Source organism: Zootoca vivipara, chromosome 2 (genome assembly GCF_965207765.1).
Source record: "Zootoca vivipara chromosome 2, rZooViv2.hap1.1, whole genome shotgun sequence".
NCBI classification, from domain to species: domain Eukaryota; kingdom Metazoa; phylum Chordata; class Lepidosauria; order Squamata; family Lacertidae; genus Zootoca; species Zootoca vivipara.
The window spans coordinates 100,528,980-100,556,235 of NC_142584.1; the positions used below are offsets into that span (position 1 = coordinate 100,528,980).

The following is a 27,256-nucleotide window of genomic DNA, read 5'->3' on the forward strand; positions in this document are numbered from 1 at the left end:
CCAGATTTTGCCAGCAAAGGAAATCCCTGTTCATGTTAGATCTTGCTGAGAAGCAAATAGTTGTTTGGGGATTTAAGCCTCATTACATTCTGTTTGAAAAACACTGCTCACCTTGATGACCAAAGAATTAATCAATGTTACGGTTGGCTCATTGCCCCCCCCCAATTTTCCCCATCTAATTCACAAATTGGTGGACAGGTTCAGTAATTGGGGTGGTGCAAACTAGGAATCAGCAAATGCATCAGTTTGGGTTTTCCTCAATTTCTCCTTTTTCCAATCCATATTTCTGCATCAGTTTGTTGTTGTTGTTGTTGTTGTTGTTGTTGTTGTTGTTGTTGTTGTTGTTAAAAACAGTCCTCGTTAAAATGAAATGTACATTATTGACAACTTTTTAGTGCACATTGCTCCTAATGTCAACATCTTTGTTAGTATATACCAGGCATCCCCAAACTGCGGCCCTCCAGATGTTTTGGCCTACAACTCCCATGATCCCAAGCTAACAGGACCAGTGGTCAGGGAAGATGGGAATTGTAGTCCAAAACATCTGGAGGGCTGAAGTTTGGGGATGCCTGGTATATACCTTTTGCGAGAAAGCATTTTTAATGTTATTTTTACCAACACACACACACACACACACACACACACACACACACACACACTATTGCAAAATTCAGAGAAGGGTGAATTTCAAAGAATGGCTTCATTTTGGATTCTGCACTGTTCTGGGAAGATTAGGTTGGTTCTCATTAAAATGAACGGAACCAAATTTCTCCCCGCCCCCAATCCCTACTGCAAACAAGGATGAATTACAGCCTACCTACAGTGCTAGCATCCTTTCCCCACTGCTGCTTGGCAGTCCCCGTCCCCCTTGTGCTCTTTCCAGGCAGGAAACTCGCTCTGGTGCCTCTCTGGAAGCTAACTCAGAGTGAAAACAGAAACAGGAAGCAATACTAATAATACTAAGCAGTGGTGCCCAGCAGCAGTGGGGAGAGTGACAGAAACACCCAGTAGTAGCAGCAAAAAAGAGTGAAGAAACACACACAGTGGGATTTCAGGATGCATTCCACACCACCCCAGCCCTCTGAAATGTAAGCTTTTGAAAACTCAGGAGAATTCCATTTTAAAATTATAATAATTAATAATAATAATAGTAATAATACTGTGAAATAATAGCTTTCACTGCATAGGACAAGGGGGATGATAAAAGGTAAAGGGACCCCTGACCATTAGGTCCAGTCGTGACCGACTCTGGGGTTGCGGCGCTCATCTCGCTTTATTGGCCAAGGAAGCCGGCGTACAGCTTCCAGGTCATGTGACCAGCATGACAAAGCCGCTTCTGGCAAACCAGAGCAGCACATGGAAAGGCCGTTTACCTTCCCGCTGTAGCGGTTCCTATTTATCTACTTGCACTTTGATGTGCTTTCGAACTGCTAGGTTGGCAGGAGCTGGGACCGAGCAACGGGAGCTCACCCCATTCCAGGGATTCGAACCGCCGACCTTCTGATCGGCAAGCCCTAGGCTCTGTGGTTTAAACCACAGCGCCACCTGCGTCCTATGGGGGGGTGTGATATTCTACATTATTTTCTACCATCCACAGAACAGTACTTTCTCATTCCTTAGTGTTTTTGCCTGGTTCTCTCTATTATTACGTGAACAGCTACAGCTGGCAATTGCTGCCAAGGTACGCACTCTGCATAAGGAGCTCCAAATCCTGAAAGCTTGACCTTTGCCGCTGACACGGCCAAGATGTCATTGTGGCTGCTTGCAGTGGGGCTTTTCAGTCTCTGCAACTGGAAGAGTTGTGACAGTGTGTTAGGAAGTCACATGATATCTGTCGTAAATGTACAGCGACAAAATGAAGGTGATGTTTTACTGCAGTACTTAACACTTGGCACTAAGTAGGAGTTGATTAGGCAGGAAATAGACAATGAATTAATTTGAGCAAATTACAAGGGGATTAGTAGTGGATGTAGTTTTATGTCACAAGTGGAACATGATAGAGATGCTTACCCAGGAACGGGAGTGAAACAGGCCTGCTTCTGTGTGTTTATATAGCTTTTATTGTACTCCTCGTGCTTCTGAGAGCAGAAAAGTAAAAGAAAATAGAAACTACTCTGGATTTTTAGATAGGCTGTATGATTAAAGAGTGATCTACTCAACGGCAGACCACTTTGTTGTCGATTAGGGCAAATTCTCAAACCTCAGTCATTTCAGGACAGCTTCTTGCATAGATGCCCAGAGAAGTTATTGGTACTGGCCGATGACTGAAAAGGGGAAGAAAGTACTGAAGTCAGGGAGAACTTTCTTGATGCTTAAATAAAATGTAAGACTGGAACACAACACACTAACTCTGATATTAAAAATACAAATGCATGCATGCATGATTCAGACCTACCTTGTGTACACAGTGTCCCTTTTTAAACTGCACCTCTTCCAGCTGATCAATCTAGTTTGTCATTTGTTTCTGGTTAGTATGACCTCAGCAGTTTTGTTTTTTGTTTTGCACATTGCTACTAGTAATTAAGCATCCAAGAGCTCAGTTGCTAGATCAAAGCCAAGCGAACAGCTTGGTTCCTCTGCAGGTTTTTGCTGCTCCCTCAAAAGAATCTGGTCCCTCAAATTTCCTACCAGGGAATCAAGATTTAACTATCAAATGGATAAGTTCTAGACATGCGACAAGTTAGGGTCTTTTCAGATGGGAGGTTTCTTCAACACCCACAAGTTGCAAGTGAATTCTGCAAACCCTGGTGTGGATAGCAGCCAACCATGCTGGCCTTAGATATTAAGGAAAAACTTACAATTGTGACTCTGTTCAGCACCGGAGCTCCTCCTCCTCCTCCATCATCTCCATCGCACACAGAGGTTGTTGGTGATAAAATGATGCCCTCTTTGGGACTCTTCTATCTGAAGCCACTGCTTCCAGGTACCCAGGACCAACTCAAGACATTTTTCGCACCTGAGATGAACCACAAAAGTCACCTGCCTCCCCACCATATGAAAAGGAGTGAGTGAAGATCTACATCAGAAATAAGCGGGGAAGAAAAGTATTCACCGGGAAGCTAAAAACCTGAATAAATGAACACTATTTACAGAGAGAGAGAGAGAGGAGGAGGAGGAGGAGGAGGAGGAGGAGGAGGAGGAGGAGGAGGAGAAGAAGAAGAAGAAGAAGAAGAAGAAGAAGAAGAAGAAGAAGAAGAAGAAGAAGAAGAAGAAGAAGAAGAAGAGTGCATCAAAATTTTATTTTTTGTGATCGGTGAAGAATTCATCTTCAGCAGTCTTGTCTTTGGGGCAAATCCAGACATCCCATCTGTGGAAAAATGGGTAGTCTCCTCCTCCAGGTCTTTTCTACCTGTTTTCTAGGTATCCTATAACTGGACTGGATAAACAGGGGCATCCCTGAGGAAAGTCAAATCTCTTGGTTTCTCAGCCTTTTTCTTTTTTGCATAGCCAGGAAGTGACCTTGTATGTTCATTTGGAATAACATCAAAGCACAGGAAACGCTCAGGACCACTGGGGACCTCTAAGCTGAAGTTGCTTTTACCGAAGCTGTTCTCCCACTTCAGAAGTAACGAACAATCCTGTGACAGAGTGTAATTTTTGTTTGAAGGGAGAAGCATTAAACGGCCCATGGAAGTGTGACTCAGCATATTTCATATCAATCTTGCAAAGGAAGGAGTTAGGATGGGGTTTTTCTTTGTTGGGGGGGCAGGGTTTAGAAGCAGGTTTGCTGCTTATCTACAAGGGAGGGGAAGAAACTGGCTTTAGAACGGCTCACAGAGGAAGCAGCAGAAATTTATCTTAGCTAAAGAGCTGGAACGCAGCCCAGGAGGATGCAATGCTTATTGTGCTAAAATAGGTGTGCTATCCTGAGGGTTTCTTGTCAATGGCTTTGGCAGCTCGAGAGACTGGCACCAACAGTGTCATAAACTGCTTGCCAGGCACAGATTCTCCGCAGCAAATTTGCTTGTGGGCTGAGTCTTGTTCCACAAGCATGGTGCAGATCAGCTCTCCTGGATGTGTCTTCAGGAGCATAGGCTGGAGATGAGTCGGAGCAGGGCCTAAGCCAAACCTAAGCACAACTTCTTGCTCCCAAGCCAAACACAGTCCCATCAACCATGATTTATTGAGGTTCCTCCCCTTTTTTTGCAGGCCACTGCAGTAAAAACAGGATATTTAAGGCCCACAGAGGGCAATATATATATATATATATATATATATATATATATATATATATATCCTGTGTTCAGCTTGGTGGGCCATGAATAGGTGATTTGGGTTGCTTTACAAGAAGCTACAGTTAGAACTGGATATGGAACAACTGATTGGTTCAAAATTGGAAAAGGAGTACGACAAGGCTGTATATTGTCTCCCTGCTTATTTAACTTATATGCAGAATTCATCATGCGAAAGGCTGGACTGGATGAATCCCAAGCCGGAATTAAGATTGCCGGAAGAAATATCAACAACCTCAGATATGCAGATGACACAACCTTGATGGCAGAATGTGAGGAGGAATTAAAGAACCTTTTAATGAGGGTGAAAGAGGAGAGCGCAAAATATGGTCTGAAGCTCAACATCAAAAAAACCAAGATCATGGCCACTGGTCCCATCACCTCCTGGCAAATAGAAGGGGAAGAAATGGAGGCAGTGAGAGATTTCACCTTCTTGGGCTCCTTGATTACTGCAGATGGTGACAGCAGTCATGAAATTAAAAGATGCCTACTTCTTGGGAGAAAAGCAATGACAAACCTAGACAGCATCTTAAAAAGCAGAGACATCACCTTGCCGACAAAAGTCTGTATAGTTAAAGCTATGGTTTTCCCACTACAGTAGTACCTCTGGTTACGAACACGATCCGTTCCGGGTCGCAGTTCGTAACCTGAAAAGTTCGCAACCCAAACCGCCATTTTGCACATGCACAAAGTGCTATTTTCGCGCTTTGCGCATGCGCAAACTGCGCGCACGCTTCTGCGCACGCGCAGAACGTGCATGCAGCCGAAAATACTTCTGGGTTTGCACAGTTCGTAACCCGAGATGTTCGTAACCCGAGGTGTTCGTAACCCGAGGTACGACTGTAGTGATGTATGGAAGTGAGAGCTGGACCATAAAGAAGGCTGATCGCTGAAGAATTGATGCTTTTGAATTATGGTGCTGGAGGAGACTCTTGAGAGTCCCATGGACTGCAAGAAGATCGAACCTATCCATTCTGAAGGAAATCAGCCCTGAGTGCTCACTGGAAGGACAGATCGTGAAACTGAGGCTCCAATACTTTGGCCACCTCATGAGTAGAGAAGACTCCCTGGAAAAGACCCGGATGTTGGGAAAGATGGAGGGCACTAGGAGAAGGGGACGACAGAGGACGAGATGGTTGGACAGTGCTCTCGAAGCTACCAACATGAGTCTGACCATGGTTTTATATGGTTCATTTAGAGCTTTATCTTTGCAGTTAACTGCCTTGAGGTTTCTGGAGGAAGGATGGGATAGCAGGTGCCAAGAAAGGCCTCTGCCTAAGACCTGGTTATGTTTGACCTGGCCTGAGGCAGTTTGCTGTATTCCTAGAAGACTCAAATTGCCCTTATAAACATTCAGACTTCACTGAGAACCGGGGCACAAAATCAGCTAAGGGTATACTTCCCAAAGGTGGCTTTGATGTGACTTGCCTACAGTGAATGGTGCTGTTTTCAGGTGAGAGGCGGACCTGTTGCCGTTGACAGCATGGTGGTTTGACAGAGATTATCAAGGAAGTACACTTCTTGCTGAAAGCAGCATCTTTGATATTGTGCTAAGAAAAATTCACAATCTGTGGTCAGAATAAATTATGTGCAGTGGCTATGTGCATGTGCATAATTAGTACCTCCAAGACAAATTATTATGAGAGCCAAGGAGCTGTGTGAGAGGGAAAGGGATTTGCTAAGAAAACAAATAGATCATTTGCCTGTTCAGTCCCAATATATTCCCTCTAAAGCAGGGGCAGCTAAATTGTGGTGTTGTTGGACTCCCAACAACTCACCTCAGCCCGAGCCAGCACAGTCAATGGCCATAAGGCAGATACTGGCTTCATAAGAGGGATTTTTCTCATGTTCACAGCAGGGGAGGAGAATATGACCTTTAAAGCCCAATAGGGCCTCGGCCCAGTATACCTGAAGGAGCATCTCCACCCCCATCGTTCTGCTCGGACACTTAGGTCCAGTGGCAAGGGCCTTCTGGTGGTTTCCTCACTGCGAGAAGCAAAGTTACAGGGAACCAGGCAGAGGGCTTCAAGTTAGATGGAAGAGACCTTTGATATAATGTCAAGTTTGGCCCTCAGATATGTTTATCTCTTGAGTTGTCCCAGTTTCTTGCCAGTTTGTGGCTCCAGAACCACAGGAACCCCCAACTACAGCCTCAGGCCTCTCTCCTGCACTGCCCCAGCCTTCTGCCCAGTTAGGGGGCTTGGTCAGCTTCATCCGCTGTTTCTCATTGGCAGATGCCTTCCTACCAGATCTCAAGCAGCCTGCAAAAGCACTGGCCTTCTTTTGCACCAGGTCTGGGGAAAAGTCTACGGCCACAGGAGCGTGTGGTGCCTTTTTGACAGGTTCAGTTCTTTCCCCAAAGTTCACTTTTGGTGATAGGTGCATTCACGCTTCGCATGGTATGGCTGTGCAGTTGCCATGGCAATGTTGATGTTGTCAGTGGATAATGCACAGAATTAAAAGTGCTGCTCCCTCATTGCAAAGCCTCAATAATCTTGCATCTGTTGAGTTTCAAACAGCCCATGTTAACAGGGGAGTTTAATTTAGCATGTTAATAAAACCTTGCCAAAGCCATCATATCTCTCATCTCCCATAAAGAATACCTTTCATTCCCCCCCTTTTCTTTTTTTAGAAATAATAATGTCCACAAAACACGGTCTGAAGCTCAACATAAAAAAAAACACCTAAGATTATGGCCACTGGTCCCATCACCTTCTCACAAATGGAAGGGGAAGAAATGGAGGCAGTGAGATATTTTACTTTCTTGGGTTCCATGATCACGGCAGATGGTGACAGCAGTCACGAAATTAAAAGACACCTGCTTCTTGGGAGAAAAGCAATGACAAACCTAGACAGCATCTTAAAAAGCAGAGACATCACCTTGCCGACAAAGGTCCGTATAGTTAAAGCTACGGTTTTCCCAGTAGTGATGTATGGAAGTGAGAGCTGGACCATAAAGAAGGCTGATCGCCGAAGGATTGATGCTTTTGAATTATGGTGCTGGAGGAGACTCTTGAGAGTCCCATGGACTGCAAGAAGATCAAACCTATCCATTCTGAAGGAAATCAGCCCTGAGTGCTCCCTGGAAGGACAGATCGTGAAGCTGAGGCTCCAATACTTTGGCCACCTCGTGAGAAGAAGAAGACTCCCTGGAAAAGACCCTGATGTTGGGAAAGATTGAGGGCACTAGGAGAAGGGGACGACAGAGGACGAGATGGTTGGACAGTGTTCTCGAAGCTACAAACATGAGTCTGACCAAACTGCGGGAGGCAGTGGAAGAAAAGGAGTGCTTGGCATGCTCTGGTCCATGGGGTCACAAAGAGTCGGACACGACTAAACGACTAAACAACAACAACAATGTCCACAAAGAGCCATTTCTGAAGTATCTGTGTTAAGAGTTGAGCTCTTGATTCTTCCGCTCCTTAGCAAAGTGGTTACCAGAGCAATGTTGGATAGATGCACTTTTAGAACCACAGAAACACAAAATCTCAAGGCATCTTAAGAGAGAGGCTTTTCCCTTTCCTTTGTTTAATTCGGGAAGAGCTCAGTCCCATGAATGAGAGTTCTGTGCTTTGAACATGCAGCAGAAGAACCCTAGAAGCAAACTCCCGTCATTTCCTCCATTCAAGGGCCATTGGCCTTTTCTGATGTCTGATCATTTTAGACAGGCTTTATGCAGGGAACTTGCCGGATAGCCAGAGGGCTAGGCACTTCCTGCAATATCTATGCAAGGCAGTCTGGAGTTAGCCTTAACATCTGTTAAGATAAGAACCAATTAATCAAGATTAATACTAGGCAACGTGGACTAATTTAAACTCGTTTGTTAATGCAACTGAAACAGAGAGCATGAGGAGGAGCGCTCATCAGTGAAATTAAGAGCAAAATGGTTACCTATTACGTAAGATGGGGAACGGCATCATTTACAGTGATGTTGACAAAACGTGTATATGCAAGCATGCATTACATGGAGTTTTGCATGCAAGTATTATTGCATTTGTGGTTGTATACAAGGCACCAGAAGAACTCTGGAGGAAAAGAATGGTGAAAATAAAAGGAATTACAGTGGAACCTCGGTTTATGAACACCTCGGTTTATGAATTTTCGGTTTATGAACGCCGCGGACCCATCTGGAACGGATTAATTCATTTTCCATTACTTTTAATGGGAAAGTTTGCTTCAGTTTATGAACGCTTCAGTTTATGAACAGACTTCCGGAAGCAATTACACCCATGTTTCAGTTTATGAACGCTTCAGTTTAAGTACTTCGCGGACCCGTCTGGAACGGATTAATCCACTTTCCATTACTTTCAATGGGAAAGTTCGCTTCAGTTTATGAACGGTTACTCCGCGGACCGTCTGGAACGGATTAATCCACTTTCCATTACTTTCAATGGGAAAGTTCGCTTCAGTTTATGAACAGACTTCCGGAACCAATTGTGTTCATAAACCGAGGTACCACTGTAAAGCACCAGAGCTCGTCTTCTCTTTATGAATAAAAGTAAGGCCTTGGGAGTGATATTATGGGCCTTTTTGGATTTATTGTTCCTGGCTTAATAAGCTAAAATAGCTAGCTAACTAGCTAGCTAGATGGGTTTTTTTTACCCCGGGAAAGCAGACAAATCAGAAGGCATAATAAGGGACGTGCCCCTCCCCGCCCCAAATATAGATAGAGAACGGCAACATACAATAAAGTTGTACAGAGAAAGTAACTTGGTTTTTGGAATAAAAGTGTCGTTCAAACCAACTTCATGGCAATTGGAGTCCTTGGGCCATTCCTAATCTTCTCTAGCCAATGTGCGAACACCTTTGCGTAGGGTAAAGGCATTGCCGCCTCTGTCAATACCCGACTGGCGTATACCAAAGAGAAATGAATCTGACATGAATGAAGCTGTGCTGATGTGAAACAGCTGGAGAGGGGGAAGAACTGGGAAACACGTTGGGAACAACTTCACTGAGCTCTATGGCGATCATGTGAATGCACTCCAAGACGATAACCTTGTCTTTCGTTTCCATTCCTTTTAACAAATGGGGGGTGCAGGGCATGGGAAAAGATTCAGTGGTGTCTGTCCAGCACCCACTTTTCTCTTTTCCCTCCAATATTTTTGGGCTCGGTGCATGGAGAGCGAACATACGTTTCGTTTACGTATGCCTCTGAAGTAACAGCTTGTAACATTAAAGAGTCTTTCTGTCTACCTTGTGAGTGTCATGTTAACTCTGGTGTGGAGCTTCGTGATTGCCTTTGATGTGCCTTGATCTTCTTTCTTTTGCTTTCCATCCTGAACTATGTTTTATTCAAGTGAAATGGAAGTTATTGACTCCTTCTGTAGTTTTGTTGCTAAGGCACCCCATGGAGAACATAAAAAATTATTTTGCCTCTGTGGATAAGTTTCATGTGTCACCCCAATGTAAAAATATCATTGGTTTTCATTGGCTCCTTGGACCCTTAGACTGAAGGTGATATTTAGATTTGTGATAATATTATAGGGTGGTGGGGAAAAGAAAAATTATAAGGCCATTGTTTGAGGTCATTGCAAAGCCTTCTGAACTCATATTCTGCACCCTCAAGTGTACTTTTGGGAAAGGACGTCATCTGTTTTGGGTTGTGTTGATTGGAGAGCCATAGCCAATCAGTGCAGATTATACTGAGGAAGATGTCAAGATGTACAAATGGTGTCACTCAGTATAAGGCGGCTTCCTATGTTCTTCTTCTTCCTCTTCCTCTTCCTCTTCTTTGGCGATCACTCATAGCCGAGTAAGATTATCTTCCATAAACAGGGTTTTAACAATGAGCCCATGAGTGACAATGGAGCCCAATTCTGGAGCCTCTTCCTCTTCTTTGGCGATCACTCATAGCCGAGTAAGATTATCTTCCATCAACACGGTTTTAACAATGAGTCCATAAGTGAAAATGGAGCCCAATTCTGGATCCACACGTCCTTCCACAGTGGGGACATTGGTTTCCGGGCGGGAGTTGATCACGGTGTGGATTTGCCAAGCGTGCCTTCCTCTTAGCACGTTTCTCCCTTGTGTCCTGAGTTCAAGTCTCTTCAAAGCCCACAACACCTTTGGTAAAGGCTGTTCTCCAACTGGAGTGCTCTCAGGCCAGTGTTTCTCAGTTGTCAGTGTTTATACTACATTTTTTTTTAGATTTGCCTTGAGACAGTCTTTAAACCTCTTTTGTTGACTACTAGCATTGCACTTTCACTTATAAGAGGAAAGTGAGGCCACACTAACTACCCCCTCCATTTGACAACATCTGTCCACCCTCTTCCCCACCAACTGCATGTTCATAGTTCCATGTCTGAAGGCTTCCCCTTGACAAACATTTGTGTGGGGAAGGGCGTTAGTGCTGTACACATGACACTGAGGCTAGCTAGCGTGTCTCTGTTCACATGTCATTCAACATGTCAACTGAATGACATGTTGAGCTTCTGCCTTCAACACCCAGGGGCTGACATGCCCTTTTCTGTGGCTGTTTTTAAAATTCCTTGCAACAGGGCCGGCCCAGCCATTACGCAAGGTGAGAGCACTGCCGCTGGCGGCAGAAGCCCCCAAGTTAGCACCCCCGTGAGTGTCCTGCCTCTGCCGCCACCGCCAGCAGTGAAGAAGCAACACTGCTTCTGCCGCCAGTTTGGGGTGAGATTATGGCCATTTGGGGTGGGATTTCACCAGTGCTATTTTTCTAGAAAAAGAGGTGCTGGAACTCACCATGGATGCTCCCATTGTTCTCTTACAATGTCAGTGGCACCCACCAGAGAGGTGCCGGAACTGAGTTCTGGCTGGGGGAAAAAACCCCGGATTTCGCCCCCAAATGGCACGTTCTCACTTGAAATTGGTTCTGATGGCAGCGTCGCTTCTTTGCCAGCTGCAAATGTGGCAGGGCATTTAGTAGTGGCAGAGTGTGTGGTGGCAGGTATGGTAACAGCAGGGCAAGGCTACACTTCCCATTTTGCTTCGAGAGGTGAAACTGGGCATGCCTTCCCTTTCTTGCATTCTTCACAGAAAGGGGATACGCTTCATTGTTGTTGAGAATGTTAGCTTCCCATTTATGGAGCACACTTTATGCTGACACGCAGAGCCCATTCTAGTTGGTCCTAGCAGGCAGAGACAGGGAGAGGTTAAGGTGGTTCGCACCAGATGCGTCTTCTTAGAATAAACCTAGTTTTAATTTGAAGATTGCCCCTTGGTTTAAGGAATATGAATTAAGCAGAACATGACATGGTGCCAGGATTAAAGTACCAAGTACAACTTCAAATCAAATCAAACCGTCTGCTTATCTCCCTTCTCGTCATCAATCTGCTAACTTCTTATATTTCTCAGCTTTATTTGTCCTCTCAAGATTATGAAGCATCACAGTACATGAGAGCTTTAGATTTCTATGGGATCTTTAAGTGCTTCATCTCTGCAGCTTGCTAACTTCTTCACAACAGCCTTTGATTCAGAGATGAACAGAAAGTGGCTGCAGTCCCGAGTCTTACAGGACTGGAAGCTGTTGATGTTTTTCGAAAGCCAGCAGGCAAGCCAGGCTGAGAGAACAAGCAATGACACAGCTATGAAGAGGTTTTCCTTGCAAAGTAAAATGAAACTTGGGAGAGGGAGGGAGAGAGAAGTTTTGTAGGAAGGCAATGTGAAGGTGAGTCACCTGAATAATTTTATATTGCAAGTCGCTTTGAGACTTTATATTTCACAAACAAAAGTGACTAATAAGCCCTAATAACAATATTTCAAACAGACTTCATGCTGTCCTTATAGGCAATCAAGAGATCCCATCATAACACATCAGAGTGCAATTAGCATTAAAAATCTAAAGCTGCTAAACAGATTACTGGAAGGCGTAGGGATCAGTTTAGACAAAGCAGTTACACTGAGGCAGGGAACTGAGATGGCTGGCAATGTTCTCAGAGTTTAGGCTTAGATACAAGTTTCAGGGACTGATAAAGAGGTAGGTTTTACAAGCCCCCCAAACTAATCTCCCCCTCAGGTTTAAATCTGAGCCAGAGAAGAACGTGCCTGTTCTCACCAAGCCCAGCTCTCAATGCCACTTTTCCTTGCCTGGCACATGGTGGAGGCAGAACAGAAACTGCATGCGCCGAGGGAGAATAATGAGAGAGGCCTGTCATATTCACCCCTCTTTGTCTCCTGGGTGTTCTGTGTTAGGGCAAAAGGCTCCCCAAAAAACTATGGGAGATGCAGATTGCCATTTTCATAATTTTATATAATCTTACTGTTGTGTAAGTTTCATAATACAGCACTGCACTGCACATTAGAACATTTAAATAGATTTAAATAAGCCTTTTCTTAACTTGAAGAAGCTTCTGTAGAAATCTGTCAATGCATTTTGAGCTGGAGTAATTTTTTATCAGCCTGTATCTATGTTTTCTTTGAAAGCTCAAATAGCATGTTTGCTAAGGGCAAATACAATTATTTTAGGATATACTGCAAACTTTGCTTATGTGCCAGGAAGGAAGAAAAAGAACATGAAAGTGACATTTTCTGAATTACCCTCCAAATGAGTAGTTAAATACAATCTTGGTGTAGCAAATAGAACCTTCTGAGATGACGTACATTACAGCGTGAGAGTTTCTTTAGGCATTTTGTAAGTGATACTGGAAAGATTATCTTTCCTAAGTGCTGATAATGCATGGTAGGTTTATGTCTTTATTACTTGCTGACAATGTCTTACTATCACTACATAAATTTGCTTTTACTCCTAATTAAACTTTCAAAAAGTAGTTACGCTTGTCCTTTTGGAAGATGAAACATTTGTGTGTACGCAGTGTCTCACAGAGTGATGCATGTGCAAAAATAATTATCGAAAGGAAACATCTATTGATAAAGTGTCATATGGCCTTGGCACAACTCTAGATGATCTTACAAAGACTCGTGTGTTTGTCAGAGGAAAACGTCTATCCTTAAACATAGCATTTATCCTTGTTCTGCATGCTAACACATGACAGTCAGTGTGGCGCAACAAAGTGTTGGACTGGGACACTAGGAAAGGCAGGTTCAAACCCCCATGGAGTCAAGATGCCAATGGGGTACCCTTGCATCAGTCACACACACACACACACACACAGACCAACAAAGGTTTGATGTGAGGACCAAACAGGGAGGGGGGAGAATCTTTGGAGAAAAGGTATGATATAGATCAGGCACGCCATCTTGCCCCCATGATAGTGGGTGCCCAGGGTGTGTTGACATCACTGTGGTATGCGTGCATGTAATGTTGGCATGCCCCTGGTGTGCTGACATCACTTGCGCAATGATGTGTGCACAACCCCGCGATGTGCGTGTGCTGCAGAGTATAACTTTTGCTCGAGTGGCGGTTAGGCATTGGAAATTTGCATAAATGAAGAGGGGGGGAGATTCTGGGCACCACAGTTCAAGAAGGATATTGACAAGCTGGAATGTGTCCAGAAGAGGGCAACCAAAATGGTCAAAGGCCTGGAAACGATGCCTTATGAGGAACGGCTTAGGGAGCTGGGTATGTTTAGCCTGGAGAAGAGAAGGTTTAGGGGTGATATGATAGCCATGTTCAAATATATAAAAGGATGTCATATAGAGGAGGGAGAAAGGTTGTTTTCTGCTGCTCCAGAGAAGCGGACACGGAGCAACGGATTCAAACTACAAGAAAGAAAATTCCACCTAAACATTAGGAAGAACTTCCTGACAGTAAGAGCTGTTCGGCAGTGGAATTTGCTGCCAAGGAGTGTGGTGGAGTCTCCTTCTTTGGAGGTCTTTAAGCAGAGGCTTGACAGCCATCTGTCAGGAATGCTTTGATGGTGTTTCCTGCTTGGCAGGGGGTTGGACTAGATGGCCCTTGTGGTCTCTTCCAACTCTATGATTCTACGATTCTATGATTCTATGGTTCCGGGGGCGGTAGATTTGTCCTGAGCCTACGGAGGTCAGGGCCTTTTAGCACCCCCCAACGGTGGCCACAGGAGGTGTCTCAGTAGATGTACATTACTGGGCTCGTTTCTGGTGGTTAATTTCTCCCAGACTGTAACACACGGGTTACAGTCGGATATATCTGGTTAGGTTCCAATGCCTAAGCCAATACCGCTTCACATCCGAAACCAATAAAGTTGTGGCCTTTGTTCACCCACTTAAAATCAATTCACTGTGTCTTGTGTCTTATTTCCTGGGGAGGGAGGGACATTGCCACACAACTTTTGGGGGCTCCTACCCCTTCACTGGAAATTTGTGGGTGCCCAGGCCCCCACGGCTCCGCATAGATGGTGCCTATGATAGAATAAACAACTTCACAAACAACACATCGTTTCTAAAGGAACGGTTAAAATGATGAGGAACTGTCACATAGAGCAGTTGGACTATTAAGGACAGACAAAAGAAACTACTTCTTCAAGCAGCCCGCAGTTTAAATATTCCTACAAGAAGTAGGGATGGCGCCTGTCAAGGGACCTCCAGGTGCCAGCAGAGAGCCCGGAAAGGTGGTAGCAGGGCTCTCTGAACTGAAGGAGCACTGGGATGCTGCCGGCTCGCAACATCCTTTGGAAGGTGAGGTTGAGCCAGGGGAAGCGGCACAGGAGCTTGGGGATGCTGAGGGTGCAAGGAGCCAATGGGGAAGGTCTGGAGGGTCGGACCAGAGCGCTGCGGAAGAGGAGGCGCCAGGGACTCAAGCACCCACTCAACAGTTGAGCAGTTCTGGAGGGGAAGGGGCTGTGCCTGCCCCATCCCCTCAGCAATGTAGGGGGGGAGCATAGAGAGAAGAGGAGGAGACTGAGGGAGCCAAGGGTGTTTTGCTGGAGGAAGAACTGCTGAGCGGCACTTCCGGATTCTGACTCAGACTGAACGGTCATGGACTTCCTTGCTCTGTCTTGTACATATGTATTTAATAAAGGTAAAGGTAAAAGGACCCCTGACCATTAGGTCCAGTCATGACCGACTCTGGGGTTGCGAGCTCATCTCGCATTATTGGCCGAGGGAGCCGGCGTATAGCTTCCAGGTCATGTGGCCAGCATGGCAAACCAGAGCAGCACATGGAAACGCCATTTACCTTCCCGCTGTAGCGGTTCCTATTTATCTACTTGCATTTCGACGTGCTTTCGAACTGCTAGGTTGGCAGGAGATGTATTTAATAAAACTCTGTAAAAACAGTTATGGAGTTTGGAGCATGGTACTCGTGAGAAAGCAACCCAGTGCCATTACAGCGCCCACTTGGATGGTTTTAAAAGGGCATTAGGCAAATTCACGGAGGGCAAGGCTATTAATGGCTACTAGGTGCAATGACTATGTTCTCCCTCCCCTGTTGGATGCAGAATGTCCCTCTGTACTGCTGTGTTCAGGTCCTGATTTCGAGTTTTGCACGTGTCTGGCTACTATGAGAAGAGTATGCAGGATTCGATTAGTCACTGGCCTGATGCAGCAGGCTCTACTTACGTTCTTAAGAAACTTGAGAGCAACCTTCTGCCTGCTCTCTATCATTAGAATATCTGTATTTTGTATCTGATCTTTATTTCCGTGCGGCACCTGAACTGTAGTCCTCCAGCAGTAAAACATTGCCGCTTTCCTCAAGTCGATGTGTTAATGAAGCCAGCATTCAAGCCCTTCCAGGTGCCGCAGAAATTGAAGCAGAAGTAATCGTCTTGCTGAATCCGTCAAGTTCAGACAAGTTTGATATATTCCTTCCTAATGAATTCTTTCACTTAGTTGTGCTCATTATCAGTTTCAGAAATAATCAAATGGTATTCACACTTTGCAGAGTGGTCCAAACTTGGAATGTTTCTAAAATCCTGGTCACAAAAAAAAGATAGTGTAGAACTTGGGGGTGGGGGTGGAAATACAGTGGTACCTTGGTTTATGAACACGATTGGTTCCGGAAGTCTGTTCATAAACTGAAGCGAACTTTCCCATTGAAAGTAATGGAAAGTGGATTAATCCGTTCCAGACGGGTCCGCGGAGTACTCAACCTGAAGCGTACTTAACCCGAAGCATGGGTGTAATTGGTTCCGGCAGTCTGTTCATAAACTGAAGCGTTCATAAACTGAAGCGAACTTTCCCATTGAAAGTAATGGAAAGTGAATTAATCCGTTCCAGATGGGTCCGCGGCGTTCGTAAACCGAAAATTCGTAAACTGAGGTGTTCATAAACCGAGGTTCCACTGTACAAAATATCCAGGAGGCTGCAATAACAATGTTACTAGGGGAAGAATTCTGCATTCTCCTGATACGATTGTTCCATCCATGCAAATACTTTTGCTTCTCCGACCAAACTCCCCCCCTCCTTCCCCAGTGCTTTTCTAGGGTTCTGCTGAACCCCAGAGTGGATTTGGAGTAGGTGCAAGGAGGAGGTACAAAAATGCATATTGTTATAGGTTTCTGATGAGAATTTTCACCAGGTGGGAAAGTGACCACAGAATTTTTCTGGGTGAAGCATCTTCCTTCATGCAAATGCCAGTGATTCACTAGCTGCATTCACGTGTTATGCATCACTTAAAGGGAACAGACCCCTGACAGAAGGGTAGCCCTAACCCCTGTGATTTCAGATGACCTTTCTTCCAGCTCTCTGGATTTGAGAGATTCTATGCTGGCTTGGGATGTTCTTGCAGCTTAATGAGAGCATCCCTTTGTGATACATGGAGCCAGCTTTGCAATAACCATATTTACACCAAACCCTGGTTTCCCAAAGGTGGAATATTTCCCCTCTAAGAGTTTATTTTGATGGGCATGTTATATGTGAAGACATTTTGTTGCAAGTAAATTCACATGGTTCAGTGCTTGGTTTTGCTTCTGGATGCTCTGCTGGGAGTTTTACTTGTATGCCAGGTCTTGTTTTTAGGCTTGTTGGCTGTCAGAATAATAGCAGCGGTAGTATATTAAGAAATATATCCTAGTTCATCTTCATTTCCCTTTAATATTGGCAGTTTGGGCCGGGGCCAAAGCCTGTTGAAGTTATTGCTTTTCCGATTTGGCCTTAAAGGACACAGAGGCCCAGAACTTCTGATCTCTATTATTGTCTCTTTTTACTGATGACTCCGGGCGAGTCATTTATTTTTATGTTATCATTCATATTTAGTTTCGGTACCCTGATTCTAACTCCTTTATGGATTACTGCCTTGTCATGGCGAAGGGGCTTGAATAACTCAGAGAAGCTATGAGCTATGCCGTGCAGGGCCACCCAAGATGGACAGGTCATAGTGGAGAGTTTTGACTAAATGTGATCCACCTGGAGAAGGAACTTACAAGCCACTCCAGTATCCCTGTCAAGAAAACTCCATGGACAAAGACAACAGGCATATAAAAGTATGACAGGCATATAAAAGATGAGCCCCTCAGGTTGGAAGGCATCCAACATGCTACTGAGGAAGAGCAGAGGTCAAGTACAAGTAGATTCAGAACTGATGAAGCAGCTGGGCCAAAGCCGAAAGGTCGCTCAGTTGCGGATATCCCTGGAAGCGAAAGGAAAGTCCAATGATGTAAAGAAAAATATTGTATAGGAACCTGGAATGTAAGAACCATGAACCTTGGTAAGTAGGATGATGATGATGACAATGACAACAACAACAAACAGATTGTGGCACTTGATGGGTTGCTTGTCGTAGAACTTTTTAGCAGGCATCACTTCACCTTCCTGCCTCTTGTGTGGTGGCGCCCATGACAACCTTTTGAAACCTTTCACTGGAAAGGGACAGACTTCCCTAGCTGCTTAAGGAACAACAAAAACAGCACTAAAGGCCTTGTCAAAACAGCTTTTGGAAACATTTAGAGCCAACAGGTGGACTTCAATGCGTAACTTCCAGAGGAGCAGCTACGTATTCTATGTTGTTCCATATACTGTTAAGCAGTCAACATTCCTTGGTTTTTGCAGGGTCCTCATCCTGCCTTTTTAGTCCAAATCTACAAGCATTTTTGCATTCCGGATCTAGGATTTTGCTCTTTTTCAGGGCAATTAATGGCTGCCATAAGGGGCTTACCATTTTCTGTAGCCTGCTGAAATAAATCAATTGTATTGGCAGGGCCATTATCAGATGTGAAAAGTGAGTCTCACGAGCAGATTATTCTTCTAAAAACAGCTTTTCCTGGATATTCCATCTTATTCTAGTTCAGCCTCTTAGCGCTCTCAACCTCTGAAATCATCACAAGAAGAGAAAACACAATGCCAAGTACCTTTTGAGACAGATACTGTAAAATTAACTTTGGGTTTATGATTGCTACTTTAATAAGTCACTTCAAAACCATAGACAATGCTGCTTTAAAATTGGAGATGCAAATATAAAAGACTAAACTGGCAGAAAATGAAGACACAGGTGTACTACTGCTGTTCTTATCTTTAGAACCTTCAATAATTCAATTCCTGCCATATCTGTTTTACAGTCCTCAAACAAGGGGGAAATGGCCCAAGTTCTTTTGCTCTACCTCCTGGTATGCCCCGCGGAGGACCTTAAGGTCCACAAATAATAATATTCTGGAGATCCCGAGTCATAAGATGGCTAGATTGGCCTCTACTAGAGCCAGGGCCTTTTCAGTACTGGCCCCAACCTGGTGGAACGCTCTTTCCCAGGAGACCAGGGCCCTGCGGGATTTGTCATCTTTCCGCAGGGCCTGCAAGACAGAGCTGTTCCGCCTGGCCTTTGGGCTGGACTCAGCCTGACCCCTGTGTTTTTCTCCCTCATGGCTTGGATTTATGGCCTACTTGAAATGAGGCTGCACTTTAAATTTTAATACTGTATTTTAATCTGTATTTTAATTAATTGTTTTTATGTTTTATTGTGGTTATGTTGGTGTCAGCCGCCCTGAGCCCGGTTTTTGACTGGGGAGGGCGGGGTATAAATAAAAATTTATTATTATTATTATTATTATTATTATAATTATTAGGCAGTGTGTCAGAGAGAGAGAGAGAGAGAGAGAGAGAGAGAGCTTCTGTAGGTGCATTCATTTGGGAACCCACTTATTGTTCTGTTCTATGATCTGAAAATCACATTGTTTTTAGCTCCTTGTGCTACAACTCATAGTTTTGAGGAGGAGGAGGTATACAGATGAATACAGCTACAATACATTTTTTTTTCAGAGTAGGAGCAATAATGTCATCTGCCATTGTGATGAACCTTCCTTGTTTTGACAAGCTGATGAGGTGATGATGAGACTTCCAAGTTGGTTTGCGATAGACTAGCATAGAGGAAGTTGGAGAAAGAGGAAAACAATTAAGCAGTGGCTGGGTGCTTCTTTCCTTTTCTTTGATGGAGTTCCTACTTCATGCTAGTAGTTTAAATAGTAACACTGCTTCACAAGACCATTTGCATTTCCAGATAAAGGCTGAAGCTTGGCATTTCCACTGGCTGAATATATTTTGTGAAAGCTAATGTTCTTTGGGAGTTAGGAACGAAGTTAGCAACATCAAGTTCAACAGAGCAGTTCTGTGCAGCGAGGCGAGGGAGCAAGCAAGAGTAATCGGTAAGACTTGAGCCTGCAGGCTGGAGACACCGGGCTAGTTACAGATATTATTGTGTTCAAAACCATTGTCTTAATATTTGGCAGCTGCAAGGTGTGAAATGCAAAGTTCAGGGCCCTTGGGATTTGATGCCCTTGCTTCACCTTAAAGTCATGTTATGCATTTCACTTGGAGTTTACTTTGTTTATACTGAATTGCCCTTGTTTGATCTGGTTTGAAAATCTGTGTTTATGAGGGTCAGTCCTTTCACCCTAAAACATCTTTTAGGGTGGGTTATAGTTCTCTTTCTGAGGGGCTCTTAGATCATTGTTTTGGATATATACCTAAAGGGTAGAACTTGCTTGTCTTCTTCTTCTTCTTCTTCTTCTTCTTCTTCTTCTTCTTCTTCTTCTTCTTCTTCTTCGATCACTCGTAGCCGAGTAAGATTGTCTTCCATAAACACGGTTTTAACAATGAGTCCATAAGTGACTGTGGAGGCCAATTCTGGATCCACACGTCCTTCCACAGTGGGGACATTGGTTTCCGGGTGGGAGTTGATCTCGGTGTGGATTTGCCAAGTGTGCCTTCCTCTTAGCATGCACCTCCCTTGCGTCCTGAGTTCAAGTGTCTTCAAAGCCCATGACACCTTTGGTAAAGGCTGTTCTCCAATTGGAGTGCTTGCAGACAAGTGTTTCCCAATTGTTGGTGTTTATAGTACATTTTTTAAAAATTTGCCTTGAGACAGTCTTTAAACCTCTTTTGTTCACCCACCAGCATTATGCTTTCCATTTTTAAGCATGGAATAGAGTACAGTAGTTGCTTTGGAAGATGATAATCAGGCACCTGCACAACATGACCAGTCCAATCAAGTTGATGTTGAAGGTAAAGGTAAAGGGACCCCTGACCATTAGGTCCAGTCGTGACCGACTCTGGGGTTGCGCGCTCATCTCGCATTATTGGCCGAGGGAGCCGGCGTATAGCTTCCAGGTCATGTGGCCAGCATGACAAAGCTGCTTCTGGCAAACCAGAGCAGCACATGGAAATGCTGTTTACCTTCCCGCTATAGTGGTTCCTATTTATCTACTTGCATTTTGATGTGCTTTCGAACTGCTAGGTTGGCAGGAGCTGGGACCAAGCAACGGAAGCTCACCCCGTCACAGGGATTTGAACCGCCGACCTTCTGATCAGCAAGCCCTAGGCTCAGTGGTTTAGCCCACAGCGCCACCTGGGTCCCTGATGTTGAAGAATCATTGCTTAAACACTGAGTTTATGTTCACCCCCCACACACACACACACATGTTATGTGTTTCCTTGCTCCTGCTCCACAACTGTCAGAACCTGCTCGATCTTCATTTGTGTGGTGAGCTGCTGAACTCCAGCTGGCAGCCTCCTCAGTGAATAACCTCCCAGCCTTGAACTGACTCCCCTCATCCAGGCTGGCGATTGGATCCTTCTGGGCAGGGAGGAGCCACTGCTCAGTGGAAGAATCATCTGCAAGACATGCAGAAGGTTCCAGATTCAGTGTCTTTAACATCTCCAGATAGCGCTAGCAGAGATCCTTGTCCGAAACCCTGGAGTGCCACTGCCAATCAGTGCTGGGAGTACCGAGCTAGATGGACCAATGGTCTGACTTGAGATAAAACAGTTTCCCATCTTCCTCTTTTGGCTGAGGGTCTCCCAAGCAACAAGATCTTCCTGAGCTTTGCATCCTTAGTTACTCTTTGGTCCTGGTTTTCTTTCTTGACCCCGCTGACTCATTCCTCCACCTCTAATCCATCTCTTTCATCCTGACTTCTGGCTGCTCCCATGGCTCCTCTCTCAACTCAGATTCCTATCTGTGGCCTCACCTTGACAACATCATTAGCTGCCACTGATGTGAATGAGGAAACAGTGTAGGTCTGCTGTAGCATAGTTTGTCAGGGTAATGTCCGCAGTCTTGGCTTGAGCACCGCATCAAGTCCTGTTGTTAAGCGTTCCAGGAATGTGTACCCCCTGATTCAAGTGCTTACCAAAGGCTTGAAGGTGCTCAGAAAGTGCCTTCCCTCTGCCCTCCTTCCCTGACCCTAAAGCCTAAAAGCTTACCTTTGGTGGTGGTGGTGGATAGAGATGGGAAGACAGCAATAGCAGTGTCCAATTGGATCATCCTTTCCCACTGGGGATGTGACTACCAGTTCAAGAATCCCCATGACAAAGTGCTACAAACCATGGGGAAAGCTGCTCTCCAGGGGCCTGCCTCAACCTGGAAGCACTTGCCTCCTCCCCATGTCCCCTGGTAAGTTACTGGGTCTTGGGCAGGGGATAGGGGAGATTGAGGCAGGAGAGGTCTTGCAGCTGAATCACACTGAAATCAAGGGAACTTATCCCCCCCCCCCCCAGCAATTGGGCTTGGGAAAAGTTAACCACAAAGGTTGGGAAACTGTGTAATTCCTCCACACCTATGCCATCAGTCTGGGGATTTGTTAACTGAACTGATGCTCAGTGTGTTAGAGAGAGTGTTGCTTACCTAATGAAGAGTTGTTGAGGATGCATATGTTTTCGTAAGCAGTGAACTGGTTTTCTGTAAAGAAAAATCCTTTGGCGTTTTTGATGTTCAGAATTCTTGCCTCTGGTGAGAACAGTTCCATCCCCCTCCTCCGCCCCAAATTTCCTCTCATGCCTTCAGGGCATTTAGAAATAGCCTAGTCGTGTCTTAGGGAATTCTTTGCATGGGCTGGGAGGAGGCGGAGGGGGAGGAAGGCAGCAGCGTAGCTAATCTGCATGCCTTTGTATATCCCCACAGGGGCACAGGTCACATAGTTTCTGACGAAGTTCTGTGTAGCTGGCACAGTTTGTCGGAACAGAAGCTTTTGAGTGCGTTTCCTGATCGCTGCCCTAGATAAGACAGTCCAGCAGATTTTTGACGCTGTCGTTTCGAAGCGAAAGTGACTGGAGCCCTCCTTTCCGTTTATATTTCCACCAGTCATTTTGAACTTTCTCCAACAGTGGAATCTTAAAGATCTTAGATTATATGGTGCATCTTTCTTTAAAGGTAAAGGGTAAAGGGGACCCCTGACCATTAGGTCCAGTCGTGACCGACTCTGGGGTTGCGCGCTCATCTCGCATTATTGGCCGAGGGAGCCAGCGTATAGCTTCCAGGTCATGTGGCCAGCATGACTAAGCCGCTTCTGGCAAACCAGAGCAGCACACGGAAACGCCGTTTACCTTCCCGCTATAGCGGTTCCTATTTATCTACTTGCATTTTGACATGCTTTCGAACTGCTAGGTTGGCAGTTGGTTTACGTGGGGTTAATTGTGCCGAAGTCAGCTTGGTGCATGGGAAATGAGAGAAGTGTTAACGGAGGCTGCAGGCTGCATTTAGTACACTGCAAATGCATGATGGAAATAGCGAGTGCAATGCTTCTGCAGACGTGCTGCGTTCTTTTAAATGGGTATACGAACATACAGCTCCATCCCCTAGTCATGTGTACTCAGAGAAGTAAGCCCTATTCAGTTCAATGGGGCCTACTCCCAAGTTAGTGGGATTAGGATTCTAGCCCTAGGAACCTCCTTTGTATCTGTGCTGACAGTCTGTCCTTCTAGATCACAACTGCCAACTCCTTTCTTTGCTAGCCTGGTGCCCTTGGGATGTTTTGGACCATAAAACCCATCAGTTTCAGCCAGCAGTGTCCTCCCTGGGTTTGATGGGAGTTGTAGTCTAAACAGGGCCGTCTTAAGCGCCCCTGGCGCTGTGGAGCGACGGATCCCTCCGGCACCCCCACCCCGTTTCCCAGCGCGGTGGGTGGGCGGGCGCAGCGTGGCTGCCACAGGCGCTGCTGCGCGGCGGGCGGGCAGGTACAGCGCGGTTGACGTGGGCGCAGCTGCACGGCGAACCAGCGGACTGGCCGGCCAGCGGGCGGCCGCAGCTCGCAGCGCCCTCCTGACGGGCCGGTGCCGTGGTGCCCTGCGCCACCCAGCCTGGCTGTAGGGCCGGCCCTGAGTCTAAAGAAATATGGAGGGCACTGGCTTGGCAAATGCTGCTCAGCAAGAGCTCTGCAAGGTGTTTTGCATCAGCTGCTGCTTCATTGCTTTAACTGGGGTCTGGGGTCTGGGAATTGAACATGGAAACTTTTGCAGACAAGGCATGTGTTTTGCCACTAAGCTATGGTGTCCCATGTGGTCACTACATGATACTCTCTAATATAACACGAGATGTGCTACAAAAAATCAGATATGCAGCATCTCAGGGGGAAAAAACACCTAATTTTTCAGTGTATGGTTTTTGTTTTGCTATTTTTAGTTGTTGTTTTTCAGAAAAGCATTGTTCTGTCATTCTAATACTTGACCCTCACAGTTTCAGTCAATCCGCTCTGCTGAGTTGTCTACAATATTGTGCCTGGTTACAAAGAAAGTGAAACCTCATGACCATGTGCAGAATCGCCGTTGTAGTGAACGGGTTCACATTCAGCATGATAGGCAGGTGATAACTCCATCCAGGTGATCAGCATAGGATTGCACCAAAACGTGCACAGGGCCTGAGTGGAAAAAGAAAGAGTAGGTGTTCAGAATGCCTTGAGAGAACAGAAATTATTGGTGAAATTGATTCTAATGGAACTCCAAAGGGGGGGGGCATATGGAGTGCAGTTGATAATTTGTGGGAAGAAGTTGAGACACTGGGCACAATCTATTGCCTTCCAGGAAATATTGCACTCATTTTAATATGACTGCTTTAGAACGGTTATGCTCCATGTGTCCTGTACCTTTAGCCTTTCCAAGTCTAGAAGACGGTGAATGGAGGTTATTACGAGTGTTTGCTGATGTGTTTTCTAGCTGAGAAGCTTGCCTTGTGTGGTCTTTGCAGCTGCAGTGGTCTTGTCTCTAATTATAAATGTTGGGTGTGTGAAAGCAGCTGATCAATACTTCAGTCAGGTGATTAGTGTTTAGTGATTTCCAGACACAAATGCCCAAATTTATCTGACATGGTGTGCCTGAAAGTGGAGAAAGTGGTAGGAAATAGAGCAATTTAGCCAACGAGGTAATGAATTTATGGATTGGTCTTGCAACTTAAAATGTAAACTTACTTAGTAGTTCAGTTGCAATAGAGTGGTGCTTATTGTTTACATCGAAATGAAAACCCTATTGATCAAATGTGATCCAAAATGTAAAGAGAGAGAGAGAGAGAGAGAGAGAGAGAGAGAGAGAGAGAGAGAGAGAGAATGGGGCTAAAAGAAGCACGGCAGTTGGGTGTGTAGAGTTAGTGAGAAGCTCGATGCAGTTGGAACTTTGCACATCCCCTGAGATATGGTGTTGTGTGTGATGGGTGAGACGTTTTCAGAAGATCAGCAAATTGTGACTCCAGCCTGCCTTCCCAGCCATGCACTGCAACGACTGTCATTAACATTTTAACTTGTTTGGACCATATATGAAATATGGACTGGGCATCCAGATTCCAGTCTGCCTGTTGGCCCTTCCTGATGCCTTTAAAAGAATACCTTTAAATACCTTGTGCCTTTAAAAATACCCTTGAGCTGTACAGAAAAGTCAGGAAATAAATGCAGCTGAGAATGAACTAAATATATTATTATTATTATTATTATTATTATTATTATTATTATTACACATCACTTGGGAAGACAGGCGAACTAATATCAGTGTACTGGAAGAAGCATAGATCACCAGTGTTGAAGCAATGATTCTTCAACATCAACTTCGTTGGACTGGTCATGTTGTGTGGATGCCTGATGATCGTCTTCCAAACCAACTTCTCTATTCCGAACTTAAAAATGGAAAGTGTAATGCTGGTGGTCAACAAAAGAGGTTTAAAGCCTGTCTCAAGGCAAATCTTTAAAAATGTAGCATAAACACTGACAACTGGGAAACACTGGCCTGCGAGCGCTCCAGTTGGAGAACAGCCTTTACCAAAGGTGTCATGGGCTTTGAAGACACTCGATCTCAGGACACAAGGGAGAAACGTGCTAAGAGGAAGGCACGCTTGGCAAATCCACACCGTGATCAACTCCTGCCTGGAAACCGATGTCCCCACTGTGGAAGGACGTGTGGATCCAGAATTGGCCTCCACAGTCACTTACGGACCCATTGTTAAAACCATGTTTATGGAAGGCAATCTTACTCGGATACGAGTGATCGCCAAGGAAGAAGAAGAAATATTATTGTCCCTGCTGAAAGACGCACTGAAAGAGATCTTATATCAGAAATCTGGAATAAAACAGGAATGCTCTCCTACCCCAACACTCTTGCCATTTATACCACACACAATAGACTTCCAAACTGAAGTTTAATGATTCTACAGTTCTGTGCTTTATTTGGTGGAATCCAGCTATGTCATGCTCAGAACAGACCCACTGAAGTCGGTGGATTTAATTTGTCAAGGCTGACTTTTCATTGATTTCTGTGAGTCTATTCTGCTCTGGTTACTTGATCCCTGCTTTCTTTTATATGTCTTTTTTAAAAAACCCGTAGTGTTCAGACAGGACTTTGGAACATAAATGCACACACCAGTTTATTAACATGCTATTGATGTTTTTGTTGAAGTTATAATTGTAATACTGTGTTCTGGTGCTGTGTACCGTGCCTCAGTTTATCAATATTTAAATAACTAAGTAAATGATTTGGTTTAAAGTTCTTAGCTTTTAAACACACCACGAAATATATTACTTCGGACTGTGCGGCAGTGGCTTTTTATAAGGCTTATTGCATTTTCATATGAGTAGCTCAAATTGCCTTGGAGGTCCCCTCATGCTTACGCGGATGATTATTGATTTTATATTCGCAGCATAAATTGATTGAAGTGACAAAGGTTGAAAGTGTCGCTGAACACTTTCCAGAGTATTCCCCACCCCCAGTCCCAGTTCTTCCCTTTCCTAATCTATTTTAACATAGCTGCTTTTAAGTGGTTAGGAAGCAGATAAAACTTTTCTGTTTTGGCACCACAACTTTGGAATGCCTACCGCAAGTAGACAGTGTGACACTGGCATTGCAATCTTCTTCTCAGCATCAGGTTAAGACACTCTTATTTTCTCAGGCATTTCAGTAGGAATTTCAGTCGTAATGGATTTTGCACTTTGGTTTTTACCTTGCTGTTCGTTTTGTTTGCTGCATTTGTTGTGTGAATTTTCTCACTTTTGCACGTTGCCCTGGAATCTCCTGGTGAAATGTGGTTGAGAAATGTGCTAATTTAAGTTAATATTTAATGCACCCATGGGCTCCCATTTAAAACACAGCAGCTTCCTTTCATATATTTGATTCTTGTCAATATGGCACTTCCAGTCATGCCAGCATAACTCCCAAATCTGAGGCTAGTTCCTATTGGATCCTGTCGCTGAAAGCAAAACTGAACAAAAGAAGCTTTTAGAGTTTCCCCTGAACACTACCAAGGAGGGGACTTATCGTGTATCTTGGTGGAGAGAGTTCCATATCCCAAGACAGAGGTGTGCTAGCCTTCTTGAACCTGGTGATATGATATTGTTGGACCAGGACTTCCATCATTCCTGACCATTGAAATTGGTGAAATGTGGGTGCTTTAAAGCCTTATCAGTGAAAATAGACAGGGGTGGAAGCTACACACATGTAAAAAACGCTTTTTTAAAAAAATATAATTTGAAAAAATACATTGAATTTGGCATAGCTCACTTTTGCCATCT

At 44.8% G+C, this 27,256-nt stretch overlaps 1 protein-coding gene and 1 long non-coding RNA gene across 13 annotated transcripts in view; one reads left to right on the top strand and one right to left on the bottom strand.

Moving 5' to 3' along the window:
* The window catches only part of LOC148686983 (uncharacterized), a 30,103-nt gene extending 7,748 nt beyond the window's left edge, over positions 1–22,355 (bottom strand). The window contains exons 1-2 of the long non-coding RNA XR_015948296.1: positions 22,123–22,355; positions 18,166–18,318 (exon numbers count right to left, since the gene is read on the bottom strand). This is a non-coding gene — a long non-coding RNA (uncharacterized LOC148686983). The remainder of the gene's footprint in view (positions 1–18,165; positions 18,319–22,122) is intronic.
* FHIT (fragile histidine triad diadenosine triphosphatase) overlaps positions 1–27,256 on the top strand; it is a 1,052,598-nt gene that overhangs the window by 356,293 nt on the left and 669,049 nt on the right. The window lies entirely within an intron of this gene.